We start from the raw sequence: 19324 nt of genomic DNA, 5'->3' as shown, positions 1-19324 counted from the left end.
GGAGGAGCAAGTCTTGGCAATTATGCATCCTGAGGGCCTCGCAGGAGTAGCAGGAGGACTGGACTCTGGTAAGTCAAATCTTTACTACTATATCCCCCAACCTACCTGCATGCCATCACAAACTCCTCCCCTACCCTCACCCCCATCACTCCACCACCTCACAAGTACCCCACTATCACAACCTACCCATCCCAATACCAAGCCATGCATGCAACACCTATGCATGGACACCCATCACAGACCTGCATGGACACCCATCACTAAAGCCTGCCCATCAGAGACAATCACCTAGCCCACCAAATCACCACGCACACAAGCCAAAGCTGACAGGGCTATCACAACCGTACAGGGAAACACACCCATGCACAAGATGGCACACTCAGATACAATAACACTGCATTTACATCCCCACAGGACCCCCACTCAATGTCACCGGAGAGGAGATGCCACCAACATCCAGTACCCCCACAGAAGAGGCCCACAGTGATGACAGTAGCTCTGCACGCCTGGATCACGATGACCAACCTGGCCCATCAGGGACCTCTGGACAGTCGGTTACCCTGACACAGTTCCATTCCACCACAGAGCCTCCCCTCTCAGGAAACACCAGCACAGCACCCACCCAGCAGGCCCATACCACTGTCCCCAGGACACGTCAATCAGCAGTGTGTCCACCACTACAGGGACCCGTAGCAACCCCACAAACCCAAGAAAATCAGGGACCTGGGGTCAGTGGCAGTAGGCACACGGTTCAGGGGACAGAGGCACAGGACAACAGGGAAGCTGGGAGGACTGCTGTGTGACAGGGGGAGGACAGGCCGAGGGAACCCACTCTCCACAAGGCACTTACAGGGATCCTGGGAGCATACCAACATTCCCAGGTAACCTTGGGCCAGATACTGGCCAAGTTGCAGGAGACCCAGCGGCTGCAGGAGGGACAGTACCTGGGGATCAGGGAGGACCTCAAACACATCCACACCATCCTGGTCACCATTGCAGGGGTGCTGGCTGAAATGGCCAACACCATGAGGGAGGCAGTGGCACAACAACGAACCCCAACCACACCGATGAACAGCCCTCCACCTTTGCCGGCGCTTGTGGACAGGAGGCCTCGCCACTGGAACAACAGGCCACGCCACTGGAACAACAGGCCACCAGCCCCCCACCCCCTGCAGAAGGAGAACCACCCCGCAAACGGTTCCTACGATCCAGGCAGAAGCCAGAGAACATTGCCAAGACCCCCGCCAGGAAATAAGACTCTCCTGATTGTCACCCTTCTGTCCCACTCTGTCACCCTGTCCACCTTGAACAGCCATTGCTCCCCTTCCTATGCCCATTGGACAATGCACCTGTGATACCAAGAGATTGGACTCTAACTGGACATTCCTCCACCATCACACCAGCCCATTGCACATCCCCCTTTAATTATTAGCACTTAAATAAACACCCTTGGAACAAATACAATTCTGGAGTCTGTCAATTGATTGAAATATGTATTAGTACAACATTCTGAAAACATAGCAATTCATATGTACAGTAATTTATACATTGGTATGGCCTGTAGTGGGCAGCAGTAAACATACCAGGAGCCAGCGTGGGGCACAGAGATCTGAAAATAGAGATGCCAAAGGGTACAGTAAGTGGCCATAGACATAGGGAAATCAGGCTGCCATGTACAATGTCCAACAGAAAACTGAAAGTAAAGTGAAGTTACAGTGTCTTACCTGTGTGTCACTGGAAGTACTGCTTTATGATATTACTTCTTTTGTCCACATCTTCTTCTTCTGCCTCCTCTTCCTCACTGTCTACAGGCTCCAATGCTGCCACATGACCATCTACAGGCTCATCCTCATGCAGAAAAGGCACCTGGCGTCTCAAGGCCAGGTTTTGCAACATGCAACATGCAACGATGATCTGGCACACCTTCTTGGCTGTGTAGTACAGGGATCCACCTATCAGATGGAGGCACCGGAACCTGGCTTCAGGAGGCCAAAGGTTCTCTCAATAATCCTCCTTGTTCGCCCATGTGCCTCATTGTAACGTTCCTCTGCCCTTGTCCTGGGATTCCTCACTGGGGTCAGTAGCCATGAAAGGTTGGGGTAACCAGAGTCACCTGCAAATATCGAGGGACAACTGTTAGACACACACTAACCCTTAGGGACAACCCCATACCCAGACACCAACATATACTGGGTGGGGACCTTGGGCTCACCTATTAGCCACACCCGGTGCCTCTGTAGTTGAGCCATCACATATGGGATGCTGCTATTCCTCAAGATAAAGGCGTCATGCACAGAGCCAGGATACTTGGCATTCACATAGGAGATGTACTTGTCAGCCAAACACACCATCTGCACATTCATAGAGTGATACCTTTCTCTATACGGAAACACCTGTTCATTTCTCCGGGGGGGGGGAGGGGACAAATGCTATATGTGTACCATCAATGGCACCAATGATGTTGGGGATATGTCCCAGGGCATAAAAGTCAGCTTTCACTGTGGCCAAATCCTCCACCTGGGGGAATACGATGTAGCTGCGAATGTGTTTCAGCAGGGCAGACAACACTCTGGTCAACACATTGGTGAACATTGGCTGAGACATCCCTGATGCCATGGCCACTGTTGTTTGGAAGGAACCACTTGCCAGGAAATGGAGCACTGACAGGACCTGCACTAGAGGGGGGATACCTGTAGGCTGGCAGATAGCTGACATCAGGTCTGGCTCCAATTGGGTACACAGTTCTTGGATTGTGGCCCGATCAAGTCTGTAGGTTAGGATAATGTGTCTGCGCTCCATTGTCGCAAGGTCCACCAGGGGTCTCTACACTGCTGAATGTCTCCATCTCATATTCATCCTCAGCGGTTGAAGCCTAGGGAGGAAAGCGGTGAGCAGAGGGTCATATTCACACATCAATAGCAATAATGATGTATCTCTTCATTCATAGAACCACTATGTGAATCCGAGAGTCAGTTGATGTGCCAATGCCTGCCATGACACAGTTAGGTGCCATCGCCTGTGCCCCCCTGAAATGGCGGCTGCCTGACCTGTGAGGAGGGTCAAGTGCAAATGAGGTAATTCCGGTGGCGTTGTGCGCCGTTGCGGTAGGCGGTTGATGACCGCCGTGCAACTTCGCATTGGTTATCATTGGGCCCTATGGGTTCCAGGAGCCAATGGCGATGTACACTGGCGGTGACGGTACGCACCGCCGCGGACGTGACCGCCATTTTCTATCTCTTCACTCACTTGCTACCTGACCTTCAACAGGAGAGGACCTACACTGCAAGTGCTGCTGTGACCTGTGTCTGGAAGCGACAATGGCTCATGTGTCTGGGGAAAGGGCCCCTGCCTTCACTGCGGAGGAGTTGGAGAGACTGGTGGATGGGGTCCTACCCCAGTACACTTTACTCTATGGTCCTCCAGACAAACAGGTGAGTACACTGTGAGCATGATGTGTGGGCCATGAATGTATGGAGTGCTGTATGTGTAAGCCACATGTAGAGGGGGGCTGAGGTGTCCTTGGCAGAGTGCTGCATGTATGGTGGTCAATGTATGTGCGTTAGTGGATGGGAGGGATATGGTGGGCCATGAGTGTGATGCTCCGGATGGTATTACTAATCCCTTTTCTGCTGTATTTTTCCTGCAGGTCAGCGCCCATCAGAAAAAGGGTACTTGGCATGCCATCGCCAAGGAGGTGCAGCCCCTGGGGGTCTTTGACAGGAGTAGCACTCACTGCCGCAAACAGTGGGAGGACCTGCGCTGCTGGGCAAAGAAGACGGCGGAGGCCCAGCTGGGGCTGGCCTCCCAACGAGGAAGGGGTGCCTGTCGTACCCTGACCCCCCTGATGTTCTGCATCCTGGCAGTGGCCTTTCTATAGTTGGATGGGCACCTGAGGGCATCACAGCAGCCACAAGGGGGTGAGTACAAATTCAGAATCATGAGTTGGTGCGCATTAAGGTTTTACCTGGGTGGGGGATGTGGACTGTTAGTGCCCCTAGGCCAGGACAAACATGGCAGGGTAGGTCCCTTGTTGGGCAGGCTCTGAAGCACTTCAAACCCAATGGTGTTAGTGGGCATCTACTACTGGGCAGGGTCCTGTAGGTTTCAGGTGTGCAGCTGATGGCATTATGCCATATCCCCCATGGGCTGGTGACTAACATTGTAACTGGTAGTGCATGGCCTAGTGCATAGGGCAGCTCCCTGTGTGTTGTGTACGCCAACGGTAGTGTTGTTGCTGGCATTGACCAAGTGTATCCTCTGTCTCTTCCTCCCCTTTTTGTTTTGTCAACCTGTCCTTGTCTGCATTAGCATCATCTTGCGGAGGAGCAGAGACACCAGCGACGGATGGAGCTGAATCCCACATGGGCCTGGAGGCTGAATCCACCGAGGGTGAGGGCACCAGTGGGACGGAGGGCGAGGGGAGCACCACGACGGAGACAGGAGGGGACACTACAGACAGCAACTCCTCCTCCCTGGTGGTGGCGGACACCTCTGTGCCCACCCCAACAACAGGTACAGCCGCCACCCCCCTACCAGCACCGTCCTCCCAGTTGCCCCTCAGCGTGTTTCCCGTGGAGGGTGGACATCTCCTTCACCCCAGGCCCCAGTAAGCCCTGCTGCCCTCAGTGAGGAGGCTATTGACCTCCTGATATCCCTCACTGTTGGGCAGTCAACCATTCTGAATGCCATCCAGGGTGTCGAGAGGCATTTGCAACAAACAAATGCATACCTGGATGGCATTCACTCTGGCGTGGTGGCGCAACAGAGAGCGTTTCAGGCTCTGGCCTCTGCACTGATGGCAGCCATTGTCCCTGTCTCTAGCCTCCCCCCTCCAACTTCCTCTACCAATCCCCTCATCCTCAGCCTATCCCAAGCACACCTTCAGACCAGCATTCACCCAAATCAACACAAAAAAGTGGCTCAGGCAAACACAAGCACCACACTTCATCTCACAGGCACTCACATGAGCACCATCCCCATGCAGACACACCAACATCCACTGCCTCCACTGTGTCCCCCTCCTCCTCATCCTCATCCTCCACCTCCCTCCCAGTAGCATCTCCACTCACACCTGCATGCACTACATCCTCATCCAGTACCTCCATCACCAACACGCCCATCACTACACACCCCTCACTGGCAGTCACCAGCCCCACATCCATGCACACGTCCCCTGTGTCCTCTCCACTGTGTCTGTGACCCCTCCTCCCAAAGTACACAAACGCAAGCACACACCCACCCAACAGCCATCCACCTCACCACTGCATCCAGCTCATGCACCTGCACCCAAAACAGCAGACTGCCACCTCCTACAACCGCTCCCTTTTCCTCCACTCCCAAACCTTCACCCTCTTCCCACCCCAATGTCCCTAAGAAGCTTTTCCTAGGCAACATTGACCTGTTCCCTACCCCCCCATCCTTCCCCTCGGGCCAGGGTAGCCAAAACCCAGCCCAGCACCTCAGCCACCAAGTCCACGTCCGCTGTGGTTCCTTCAGCTGTCAGAGGCTCAAAGGGGGCACTCGTCATGCCAGCCAGTGTGCCACCAACCCCTGCCAAGGCAAAGTACATTCCGCCACCTGGGAAGGTGAAGAAGGGGACAGCATCCAGTAAGGGGAAGGAGCCACAACCTCCCAGCAAGTCCACCTCAAAGACTCCAGCTGCCAGACCCAAGGTGACACCACCATCTGCCAAGGGCAGGAAGGGGCACAAAACACCAGGCAAGGCACTTCAGCCGTCCGAGTCTGCAGGTGAAGGCCTGGTGGCTACCAGCACAAACGCCAGCACCGCCACCTGCACCGCCGCAAGCACCACCACAAGCACTGCCACCTGCACCACCACAAGCACCACTACTATCAGCAGCAGTATCCCCAGTGGGCAGCCGTCCAAGGCTGCAGGACAAGGGCTGAAGCCCCCCCCACCACCACTGGCAGCACCAGCACCTCCACCGCAGCCAGCACCGCCACCTGCACTGCCGGAAGCACCGCCGCAAGCACTGCCACCTGCACCGCTTGCAGTAGCATCACTGCCAGCAGCAGCATCCCCAGTGGCCAGCCGTCCAGGGCTGCAGGAGAAGGACTGGAGCCTCCCCCACCACTGGCAGCACCCCCACCCAGAACAGGCACTACAACCACTGTGCAGCCGTAGCCGCCGGCGGATGGACAGTAGCCCTGCCTCCATGGACTATCATGCATCCTGACCACTGCAAATCTTGTGGCTCTGACACCCAGGTGAGGGACTGTGACCTGGCACCCCCCAAGTGGTGCATCACTGGGCACGAAGCCCCTTCCAGAACCAGTGGAGAAAGGCATCTACTCACCCTATCCTTTGCAGGATGAAGCAGACTGGGCACAAAACCCCCTCCAGAACCAGTGGAGAAAGGCATCCACTCACCCTATCCTTGGCAGGATGAAGCTGATTGGGCACAAAGCCCCCTCCAGAACCAGTGGAGAAAGGCATCCACTCACTCTAACCTTGGCAGGATGAAGCTGACTGGGCACAAAGCCCCCTCCAGAACCAATGGAGAAAGGCATCCACTCACCCTATCCTTGGCAGGATGAAGCACACTGGGCACAATCCCCCCCCCCCCAGAACCAGTGAAAGAATGGAAGAAGCCATCCACTTGAAAGACTATGGCCTTGCACTCCCCAGGACCAAGCAGTGGGCAAACTACCCACTTGAGAGACAGTGGCTTTGCACTCCACATAACCAGTCAGTGGGCAAACCACCCACTTGAGAGACTGTGGCTTTGCACTCCCCAGGACCAAGCAGTGGGCAAACCACCCACTAGAGAGACTGTGGCTTTGCACTCTCCAGGACCAAGCAGTGGGCAAACCACCCACTTGGGAGACTGTGGCTTTGCACTCCCCAGGAGCAAGCAGTGGGCAAACCACCCACTTGAGAGACTTGAGAGACTGTGGCTTTGCACTCCCCAGGACCAAGCAGTGGGCAAACCACCCACTAGAGAGACTATGGCTTTGCACTCCTGAGGACCAGGCAGTGGGCAAATCACCCACTGGAGAGACTTGAGAGACTGTGGCCTTGCACTCCCCAGGACATCGCTGTGGGCATGGAGCCCCCTCCAGGAGCAGGGGCGTTGTACCATCTTCTGGCTGAGGTGCCCCCCCTTCTCTGTCCCCCTGAGGTGCTTGTGTGTTTTCGACCTGATGCCCCTGCAGTGTTCTCTCTGTTTTGAGGCAGGAGTCAAGTGTGGGCCTGGCCTATGTGTTATGGCCCAGTGGGCCACAGACTAGTTTTGTGTATATTGTATATATTGTACATACTGTTTATTTATTTATGAACGTAATTCTCTAAAATCCTAATATTACACTAATTTGACTCAATTTCTTTTGATCTTGTGTTATTCAAGAGGGTTACGGGGTGTATTTGTAATGTTGTTGCGAGTTTTTGTGTGTATGGTGTTGGGGGTGAGGGTGGGGTGGGGATGTTGCGTGTTGCATGTGTGTGTCACTCTCTTTTTCCTCCCCCCATCTCCTGTATACTAGGTGCTGTACTCACCATGGTCGTCGTTGCCGCCGTTGGTACTCCTGATATATGAGAAGATACACCAGCATGGGAAGGACGTGCAGCTCAGGCTCCATGGCATCCTGATTCTTCCTTGAGTGTCGAGAGGTGAGTGGTTCCCCTTCCAAGTTCTGTTTCCGCTGTGCTTTTGATGGTGTTGGTACCGCCCTGGAAAAGCTGGCAGATGGGCGGGTTGTAATGGGGTGGGCGGTACATTGTCTTCCGCCTGGCTTTTGGCGGTTACCGCCGTGGTGTTTGTTGCTACCTTAGTGGCGGTCCGAGTCTTAAAGTGGCTGTATGTGTTGGCGGTTTCTGCCATAGTCATGATTCCATTTTTTTTACCGCTGGCCTGTTGGCGGTATTATCGCCGCTTTAACACCGTCCGCCAGGGTTGGAATGAGGGCCTTGATGTACAAAAGGAGAAAGAAAGAGAAATCTGTGTAGTGGCTGAATTGCACAGCTTGAAACCATAAAACCTGGGATCAGTACAGGTTTCCTGCTTGACAGAATTATATGATCCTAGCCAAATATTTTATTTCACAATGCCTCTGTTTTCTTCATCTTCATTATCAAATATGAAAGCGCCTTCAAATATGTGAGTTCAGGATGTGCACCATACATAAACCTCTTGTGTACGTATTAATAGCCTATAATGTTGCTCCAGCTATAATAAGAATCTAGGCCACACATAGGCTTCACCTGACAGCTGACTTGCATCTCAGTTCATTAATAGCATTTTCATCATGGCTGGGGGTGGAGGCTTGGGGGTTCAGGAATGTTTCTAAGCTCATGCTTAAAACAAACACTTTTAATGCATTCCTCTCAAAGCAGCAATATAATGTGACATACTAAGTTAAAATGCTTCCACATGTTGAAGAGACTAGATCATATTTTTTACTTTATGTTTGTTGCCGGATTTACATGCCAAATATTTTCATGACTTGGCTCGTGCATGAGCTCTTTGAGCCAAACCAGACACTTGGCTCAACTTATCTCTCCCTGTTAATTTTTTAGGTTTCCCATCCTTATTGCTACACACCTTATACTTTTAGTAACATGGGGTAATGACATGCTGAGGAGCAATGGGCCATCCCTCGTCACTAAGGGAGGAATTTGAGTCACTCATTAAGGAAAGATTTTTCTCCTCATACTGACAGTGGCTTATATCTGTTTATTTCACGTCTCCCCTATTTATTTTCCACGGCCTCGGTTGTCAGGAGGTATAAACTACTATATGCAGATGGTCTTCGTAGGCTGAGGATGTTTATATAATGCGCCCCCTTCCTCCCATGAGCCATTTCCTACAAAGAACCTTGTTGGCGTTCTATAAGTATAGTTACTGCACAAAATATCACAATTAAAATTTTACTTAAAATAGGCATAAACCATACATGTGTCACCAGCAAAAATGTGATCTTATCAGGATCCCCCAAACAAAGGGGTGTATATTGAGGCGCTATTAGAGAGGAGCATCATGGTCAAAACAGTGCTGTGTTTTAGTTTAAAAAAAAATCAGATTGGCAATGAGCCACTTTATAAATGGTCATCAGTACAGAGACATTCTACAGCATAAGTGTTAGACTTTTCATCCTTGGCGTGGTCTCCCTTAACTTTTTGCCTCTGTTCCCCAGGTTGTTGATGTGTGCTGGACTCTGATTTTACTGTTTTTGTTACTCTGGGCACTTTACCACTGCTAACCAGTGCTAAAGTGCAAGTGCTCCTGTTTAAAATGTGTACGTAATTGGTTCTCCATGATTGGCATATTTGTTTTACTGTTAAGTCCCTAGTAAAGTGCACTAGAGGTGCCCAGGACCTGTAAATCAAATGTTACTAGTGGGCCTGCAGCACTGATTGTGCCACCCACACAAGTAACCCTGTAATCATGTCTCAGACCTGCCACTGCAGTGTCTGTGTGTGTATTTTTACACTGTAAATTCGACTTGGCAAGTGTACCCACTTGCCAGGCCTAAACCTTCCCTTTTCTTACATGTAAGGCACCCCTAAGGTAGGCCCTAGGTAGCCCCAAGGGCAGGGTGCAGTGTATGGCTAAGGTAGGACATATAGTAATGTGGTTTATATGTCCTGACAGTGAAATACTGCCAACTTCGTTTTTCACTGTTGCAAGGCCTGTCTCTCTCATAGGATAATATGGGGGCTACCTTTAAATATGATTAAAGTGAAGATTCCCCTAGAGAGTAGATGGACAAGTGGAGTTTGTGGTCCCTGAACTCACAATTTATAAATACATCTTTTAGTAAAGTTGATTTAAAGATTGTGCGTTTGAAAATGCCACTTTTAGAAAGTTAGCATTTTCTTGCTTAAACCATTCTGTGACTCTGCCGTGTTTGTGGAGTCCCTGTCTGGTTCAGTTTGACAGTTGGGTTGTTTTTCACCTCACACCAGACAGTGACACAAAGGGAGCTGGGGTGTAACCTGCATTTCCTGATTAGCCATTTCTGCTAGGAGGGAGGGGTGGAGTGGTAACTCTCATCTGAAAGGACTGTGCCTGCCTCTGACAATGCAGACTCCGACCCCCTGGTGTGAGTCTGAGGCCTTGCCTGGGCAAGGCAGGATTTCACAAGTAGGTGTGAGTCCCCTTTAAAGAAAGGTGACTTCAAAGACTAAAATGGGTATAAGAAGGGCACCCAAATCTACAGACTTGAGAAACACTTCTGGAACCAAGAGGAACCTCTGCCTGGAGAAGAGCTGATAGCTGAGGAAAAAGTGCTGCCCTGCCGGTGACTGTGCTTTGTGGAGCTTTCCTGCAGTACTGCTTCTGCCAGAGTAAGAGGGCAAAGACTGTACTTTGTGTGCCTTCCATCTTGTGAAGAAATCTCCAAGGGCTTGATTTAGAATTAGCCTCCTGTTGTTTGAAGTCTCAGGGACAGCAAAGACTTCTCTCTGCCAGCACCTGGAGTCTCTGGAGAGACTCCTGCTCTGACAAGTGGTGCCCGATCCAGTCCCTGGGCCCTTGAAAAAAAAGCTGGTGGAAATCCAAGGAAATCGACTTCGGACGACTCCGGACCGACGCCGCTGCAGAATCCGGAAACGCCGCCTGCACCCGACGCCGTGACCTTCGCTGGAACGCGACGCTCTTTGCAGGCCCGATGCTGCAGCAGCCCCGCTGACGTCCGCGACTCCGTGGAAGTCACTGCACCACGTCGTGACCGACGCCGCTCGAAGTTCACGGATTCAGCGTTTCGCACAGACGCTGCGATTCCCGACTTCGCTCATCGGCTTGTTTTCACTCTTCACCAAAGGTACTGTACTTGGGGGTCTACACGACTCTGTGTCCGGCGCCGCTGGTGTCGGCTTGTTGGGAACGACTCTGTCACGACGCCGTGTTAACATCTCATCGAAGCATTTTTTGTTTCTACACGCTATTTTTGAGTTTAATCTCTAAAAATTCATAACTTGACTTGTGTATGTTGGATTTTTGTCATTTTGGTCTTGTTTTGTTTAGATAAATATTTCCTATTTTTCTAAACTGGTGGCCTGAAGGAGGCCTTACTCACCAGGTATGGTCTCACCCCTGAGCAGTACAAGGAGAAGTTTAGATCCTACAAGAGAAAGGAATCCCAAACATGGTTGGAATGTGTTGATTCTTTTTGCAGGTCACAAGATGGTTGGGTGAAGGGCAGTAAGGTAAACACGTATGAGGGGCTTTACAATTTAATTGCTTGGGAGCACTTGTACAGTTTATGTTTTCCAGAGCTGCGCCAGCACCTCATTGACAGCAAGCTGACTGACCCCAGGAAGCTTGCGCAGGAAGCGGACCGCTGGGAGAGCACCAGGGTCCAAAAGAGGTATGGGGGAGACCACGCCAAGGGTGGGCAGGGTCCCTCTCAGAAGAAAGGGGGGGTAAGGGCAAACGGGGGAGTCCTCTAAAGGGCCCCAAACTGATTCCCAGGGTAAGGATTCCCAACCCCCCAGTGAAAAGAAGCCATGGTTGTCCAAAGGGAAGCCAGTGGCAGGTGGCCCCCCACGTAAGTGCTATGCATGTGACCAGGTGGGTCATGTGAGGGGGGACCCCAAATGCCCCAAAAGTACACCGGCACCCACTGGTGCACCGTCCCAGGGTTTGGCCAGTGTAGCGCTTGGGGAGGAGTTGGTTTCAGGTGGGTGGGAGCCAGCAGAAATGACCCTTATCTCACTAGGGGACAGTGAGATGGTCCAGAGAAACCTAGTGCCTGATAACACTAAGAAATACAGGCAATGGGTGACCATCAATGGAAAGAGGGTGGAGGCTCTGAGAGACACAGGAGCCAGTGTGACTACAGTGAGGAGTCACCTGGTGTCTGAAGAGCAGATTGATCCCCGGGTACTTCACCAAGTAGTTGCGGTTGACAACTCTGAGCGCCTCTGCAGAGTGGCGCAGGCTCCCTTTGAATGGGGGGGGGGTCTCAGGTTCCTGGAAAGTAGCTGTGAGTCCAACCATGCCTGTTGATTGTTTGCTAGGTAACGACCTGGAGGATACCCCTTGGAAGGAGGTGGAACACAGGTCTCACTTGGAGATGTTGGGTCTGCATGGGTGGGTATGCGTATCCACCCGGTCTATGGCAGCCAATCAGGTAGTCAAGAGCCCCTGGAGCCTGAAACAGTGGCCCAGGGGACCGCCAAGAAGAGGAAGGGCAGGGGGCGCGGGAAACCGGCCCCAGAAGTTCCCACGGTCCGGGAGGAGGCAGAGCCTGAGGGTGATGCCCCGGAGCCTACAGGGGAACAGGTGGCTGAACTGGGGGAGGTCCCTGAGCTGTCGCAGTGGCAGCAGGAAGGGGGACCCACCAGGGAAGCATTCTGCACAGCGCAGAAGGAGTGCCCTACTCTTGAGGGGCTACGGCAGCAGGCTGCAGCCCAGGCGGCTGGCGAGGCACCAAGTACTCACCTGATATATTGGGAGGATGGCCTCCTGTATAGTGAGGATAAGGTTCCTGAGCCTGGGTCAGCTCGTATGCTGGTGGTACCCCAGTGCTTCAGGGCCTTCCTGCTGGGTTTGGCTCATGATGTGCCTTTGGCAGGACATCTAGGGCAGGACAAGACCTATAAGAGGCTTGTCTCCCACTTTTACTGGCCCTTGATGCACAAGCAGTCAGCTGCTTATTGTAGGTCTTGTCAGACTTGTCAGGCAAGTGGCAAGAGTGGGGGGAAATGCAAAGCTCCCCTCCAACCTTTACCTGTAGTCAGTAGTCCCTTTGAAAGGGTCGGAATTGACATTGTGGGGCCTCTGGATCCCAAGACAGCCATGGGCAACAGGTTCATCCTGGTCTTGGTGGACCATGCCACACAGTACCCAGAAGCCATTCCTCTAAGGACGGTCACTGCCCCTGTGGTGGGACGTGCCTTGATGGGAGTTTTTACCCGCATGGGGTTCCCCAAGGAAGTGGTATCTGATAGAGGTACAAACTTCATTTCCACTTATATGAAGTCTCTGTGGAAGGTGTGTGGGGTAACCTACAAGTTCACCACCCCTTACCACCCCCAAAGTAATGGTCTGGTTGAGAGATTCAACCGCACCTTGAAAGGCATGATTCAGGGCCTGTCAGAGCCCTTGAGGCGTAAGTGGGACGTCCTCTTGCCATGCCTTCTGTTCGCTTACAGGGAGGTGCCTCAAAAGGGACTTGGCTTTAGCCCCTTTGAGCTCATCTATGGCCACTCTGTGAGGGGACCGCTCAGTCTGGTGATGGAGGCTTTGAAGAAAGCTCCTAGTAAACCACCCCAGGATGTATTTAGCTACATGCTGGCACTAAGAAACCAGACTGCCCGCTTCAGAAGTCTCGCTCAGGAGAACCTGGAAGCAAGCCAGGAGGATATGAAACGGTGGTACGACCAGAATGCCACTCTGGTTGAGTTTCAGCCTGGAAAAAAAAGTGTGGGTCATGGCACCAGTGGAGCCTAGGGCTCTCCAAGATAAGTGGACTGGGCCTTTTGAGGTGGTGGAAAGAAAGAGCGAGGTCACCTATCTGGTAGACTTGCAATCCCCCAGGAACCCTTTGAGGGTCCTACATGTCAACTGCCTCAAACCACACTTTGAGCGAACTGAGCTATCCATGCTCCTAGCGACAGATGACGGGGTGGAGGAAGAGAGTGAGCCTTTCCTGACCTCCTGTCTGCATGAGAGAAAGATGGGTCTGTGGAGGGAGTGATCCTCTCCCCCTCCCTGACTGAGGAACAGCAGAGGGACTGTCGCCACGTGCTGGGACAGTTCGCCTCGCTGTTTTCCCTGATCCCAGGAGTCACACACCTGTGCACACATGATGTGGACACTGGGGACAGTACACCTGCTAAACATAAGGTTTACAGGGTGACTGACAGGGTCAGGGCATGCATTAAGGAGGAAGTCTCCAAAATGTTAACCCTAGGGGTTATTGAGCACTCCAGCAGTCCTTGGGCCAGCCCAGTGGTCTTGGTCCCAAAGGCTGCTTCTCCTGGTGCCACTCCAGAACTTAGGTTCTGTGTGGACTACCAGGGTCTCACTGCGGTCAGCAAGACTGACGCACACCCCATCCCCCGAGCTGATGAGCTCATTGATCGGTTAGGAGCTGCCAAGTACCTCAGTACGTTTGATTTAACATCTGGGTACTGGCAGATTGCCTTAACTGAGGGGGCAAAGGAGAGGTCAGCATTCTTTACCCCAGATGGGCACTTCCACTTCAATGTGATGCCCTTTGGGATGAAGAACGCACCTGCCACCTTTCAGAGGTTGGTCAACCAGGTGTTGGCAGGACTGGATGAGTTCAGTGCCGCCTACCTGGATGACATTGCTGTGTTTAGTTCCACATGGGAGGAACACCTGAAACACCTCTGGAGAGTGTTAGAGGCCCTGCAGAAGGCAGGCCTCACTATTAAGGCGAGCAAGTGCCAAATAGGGCAGGGTTCTGTGGTGTACTTAGGACACCAGGTGGGGAGTGGCCAGGTGGCACCCCACAGCCTAAGATTGACACGATTCTGGCTTGGGAGCCTCCCAAGACCCAGACTGAAGTGAGAGCCTTTTTAGGTCTCACAGGATATTACCGGAGGTTTGTTAAGGGATATGGTACCATTGTTACCCCCTTAACTGAGTTGACTTCTAAGAAGCAACCCAAGAAAGTGATCTGGACAGAGGCTTGCCAGAACGCTTTTGGTGCCCTGAAGGCTGCCATGTGCACAGCACCTGTGCTGCAGGCACCTGACTACTCCAAGGAGTTTGTTGTGCAAACAGACGCCTCAGAGCATGGTATTGGAGCAGTACTCTCACAGCTTAATGAAGAGGGCCTAGATCAACCTGTAGCCTTCATTAGCAGGAGGTTACTACCCAGGGAACGTAGGTGGAGTGCCATAGAACGTGAAGTGTTTGCTGTGGTCTGGGCACTGAAGAAGCTAAGACCCTACTTGTTTGGGACTCACTTCCGAGTTCAGACCGACCACAGGCTCCCTCAGATGGTTAATGCAGATGAGGGGTGAGAATCCAAAACTGTTGAGGTGGTCCATTTCCCTACAGGGGATGGACTTTACGGTGGAACATCGTCCTGGTACAGAGCACGCCAATGCTGATGGTCTGTCCAGGTTCTTCCGCCTTAGTGATGAGAACTCCCATGAGGTTGGGTAGTTGCTCCCCACTTTTAGCTGAGGGGGACACGTGTTAGAGTTTTCATCCTTGGCGTGGTATCCCTTAACTTTTTGCCTCTGTTCCCCAGGTTGTTGATGTGTGCTGGACTCTGATTTTACTGTTTTTGTTACTCTGGGCACTTTACCACTGCTAACCAGTGCTAAAGTGCAAGTGCTCCTGTTTAAAATGTGTACGTAATTGGTTCTCCATGATTGGCGTATTTGTTTTACTGTTAAGTCCCTAGTAAAGTGCACTAGAGGTGCCCAGGGCCTATAAATCAAATGTTACTAGTGGGCCTGCAGCACTGATTGTGCCACCCACACAAGTAACCCTGTAATCATGTCTCAGACCTGCCACTGCAGTGTCTGTGTGTGTATTTTTACACTGTAAATTCAACTTGGCAAGTGTACCCACTTCCCAGGCCTAAACCTTCCCTTTTCTTACATGTAAGGCACCCCTAAGGTAGGCCCTAGGTAGCCCCAAGGGCAGGGTGCAGTGTATGGCTAAGGTAGGACAAATAGTAATGTGGTTTATATGTCCTGACAGTGAAATACTGCCAACTTCGTTTTTCACTGTTGCAAGGCCTGTCTCTCTCATAGGATAATATGGGGGCTACCTTTAAATATGATTAAAGTGTAGATTCCCCTAGAGAGTAGATGGACAAGTGGAGTTTGGGGTCCCTGAACTCACAATTTAAAAATACATCTTTTAGTAAAGTTGATTTTAAGATTGTGCGTTTGAAAATGCCACTTTTAGAAAGTGAGCATTTTCTTGCTTAAACCATTCTGTGACTCTGCCGTGTTTGTGGATTCCCTGTCTGGTTCAGTTTGACAGTTGGGTTGTTTTTCACCTCACACCAGACAGTGACACAAAGGGAGCTGGGGTGTAACCTGCATTTCCTGATTAGCCATTTCTGCTAGGAGGGAGGGGTGGAGTGGTCACTCTCATCTGAAAGGACTGTGCCTGCCTCTGACAATGCAGACTCCGACCCCCTGGTGTGTGTCTGAGGCCTTGCCTGGGCAAGGCAGGATTTCACAAGTAGGTGTGAGTCCCCTTTGAAGAAAGGTGACTTCAAAGACTAAAATGGGTATAAGGAGGGCACCCAAATCTACAGACTTGAGAAACACTTCTGGAACCAAGAGGAACCTCTGCCTGGAGAAGAGCTGATAGCTGAGGAAGAAGTGCTGCCCTGCCTGTGACTGTGCTTTGTGGAGCTTTCCTGCAGTGCTGCTTCTGCCAGAGTAAGAGGGCAAAGACTGGACTTTGTGTGCCTTCCATCTTGTGAAGAAATCTCCAAGGGCTTGATTTATAACTAGCCTCCTGTTGTTTGAAGTCTCAGGGACAGCAAAGACTTCTCTCTGCCAGCACCTGGAGCCTCTGGAGAGACTCCTGCTCTGACAAGTGGTGCCCGATCCAGTCCCTGGGCCCTTGAAAGAAAAGCTGGTGGAAATCCAAGGAAATCGACTTCGGACGACTCTGGACCGACGCCGCTGCTGAATCCGGTAATGCCGCCTGCACCCGACGCCGTGACCTTCGATGGAACGTGACGCTCTTCGCAGGCCCGACGCCACAGCAGTCCCGCTGACGTCCGCGACTCTGTGGAAATCGCCGCACCACGTCGTGACCGACGCCGCTCGAAGTGCACGGATTCAACGTTTCACACAGACGCCACGATTCCCAACTTCGCTCATCGGCTTGTTTTCACTCTTCACCAAAGGTACTGTACTTGGGGGTCTACACGACTCCGTGTCCGGCGCCGCTGGTGTCGGCTTGTCACGACGCCGTGTTAACATCTCATCGAAGCATTTTTGTTTCTAAGCGCTATTTTTGAGTTTAATCTCCAAAAATTCATAACTTGACTTGTGTATGTTGGATTTTTGTCGTTTTGGTCTTGTTTTGCTTAGATAAATATTTCCTATTTTTCTAAACTGGTGTTGTGTCATTTTGTAGTGTTTTTCATTAAGTTACTGTGTGTGTTGGTACAAATACTTTACACCTAGCACTCTGAGGTTAAGCCTACTGCTCTGCCAAGCTACCAAGGGGGTAAGCAGGGGTTAGCTGAGGGTGATTCTCTTTTTCCCTGACTAGAGTGAGGGTCCTTGCTTGAACAGGGGGTAACCTGACTGTCAACCAAAGACCCCATTTCTAACAATAAGCAAAGTAGGCAATTGCTCTGGGCCCTTACCTTCTCCGGGGGCCACTGGGAAAGTGAAGTTTCTTTCCATTTTCTCTCTACTTTAACTCTGTCTATCCTATCTCTCTATGTAAACATTTCTCCCTCTCTGCTATCTTTGACTCTGGTGGTCATTCCGAGTTTGGCGTTAACCTGATTGCCACAATGGTGGCAGTGTTGTGACCGCCTCCAGGGTGGCGGTGCAGACCGCCACATAACGAGTAATGCGGTGAAGCCAACGCAACACAGACAACTTATTGCCATACCGCCACCGTCGACGAGCAGGAGGCAACTTCAGGGTGGTGGAAACCTTTGTCCCACGCTCTACATTCCTAGTCACCACACCGCCAGGATATCCGGGGCGGGCTGGCCACTACGAAAAAACCTGGCGGAAACAGCAAGTACAAAAGGAGATACCCACCTCTAGGCACAGAGATGAATCAGCAGCCTCTATGGCAAACAAAGTGCTAGTCTTCCCAGTGTTGTATCTCGCCATACACCTTCAGGGCAAGTGACAACGACATAGACGACAACCGTAAGTATGCCTTGCATGGATTGGAGGAAATGGCAGTGATACACTCCCACACATAACACACATTCCCCACACAGACAGCGAAGGCCACACACAGGCGCACACAAAATACGTCAAAGCCAAGTATCAAATACACAAACAAAGTCAAGCAGGCACGTGCCAAACATACAGCACAATGCACACAAACACCACCAACCCACCCAATAACCACACAACAACTAAACCACAAACACCTCAACGCAGGCATAGACAGCCATGTTGTGCAACACCAGAGATACACACACAAACTGTATGTAGGAGTGACACAAAATCAATAGCAGAGAACACACATTCAAACAATGACACAGGTGACACATCACATACAACCAACATACAAGGAAATCCACAGATGCACCACCATACACACGGATGCACACAACACCCCATACAATACCACAAGCAAGCAATCAGACACATAACAACATGCACATGGGACAACCCATCTTCCCAGAGCATTCAACAACACAGACACAACCCATACACAGACCACACACACCATTGCACATAAATGTCACACCACCAAGTAGAAGGAAACCAGGACAAGCATCTCATCTTGCCAGCCACAGCAATGTGGGCAGATGTAATTGTAACCATGAAAAATATTTGAAATATATACAAAATCTGCAAAATGGCAAGTCCAATTTGCATAAATGCAGAAACGCATAAAGTCCATATATCATGGCCCCAACTTGACTCCTAACAGCAGATAGGCCTTCACAGCATAGGGGCATCAATGGTACAGGCAGGCACCTCAGGGGCTTGGGGGTGGTCAGGGTGGCTTTTATTTCGAAGAGGCATGTCTTGGTTTGGGTTTGGGAGTAGGGACTTTGGCTCTGGAAAGGATGGATTTCTTGCTGGGTGGAGGAGCAGGGGAAACACCAGAGGGGGCACCCGAGGAATGGGAGGTGGAAGGGCCTGGGAGGGGAAGGAGGACTCTATGTTTAGGGGTAACACCGGGGGGAGAAGAGTAGGGAAGAGATCAAGGGTGGTAAGGAAGACTTTTTTAGGTACACAGGGGTGGTCACGATTGAGGGTTTGGAGTGGAGGCAGAGGGAGTGCTCATCTGACATGTAGGTGTGCTGTATGTGGATGCTGGTGTGTGCAATGTGTGCATGTCTGTGCTGGGCGAATGTTGGGTGGGTGAGTGGGTGCGTGTGCATTCATTGGGAGGAGGGGTAGAGATGCAGGGAGAGGGAATGCAAGATGTGTGAGTGAATGTTGGGGTGGGGTGTGCAAGTGAGGTGGATGTACTGCAGGTGACAGAGAAGGTTGTCGCGGTGAATGTGGATGTGGTGTGTGGCATTTGTGTCTGTGCGTCTGCTGTTGTGGTGACTGAGTGTATGAAAGGAATGTTAGCAGGACCAGTGTGTGATGATGCAGTGCTGGCAGGTGTGATTGGAGATGTGACTTTTAGGGAGGAGGTGGTAGGGGAAATGTCTGTTGTTGAGTATGCAGATGTGTGTTGTGTGTGTGCAT

The sequence above is a fragment of the Pleurodeles waltl genome, chromosome 7 (genome assembly GCF_031143425.1).
Source record: "Pleurodeles waltl isolate 20211129_DDA chromosome 7, aPleWal1.hap1.20221129, whole genome shotgun sequence".
In the NCBI taxonomy this organism is placed as follows: Eukaryota; Metazoa; Chordata; class Amphibia; order Caudata; family Salamandridae; genus Pleurodeles; species Pleurodeles waltl.
This window is presented reverse-complemented; position numbering follows the sequence as displayed.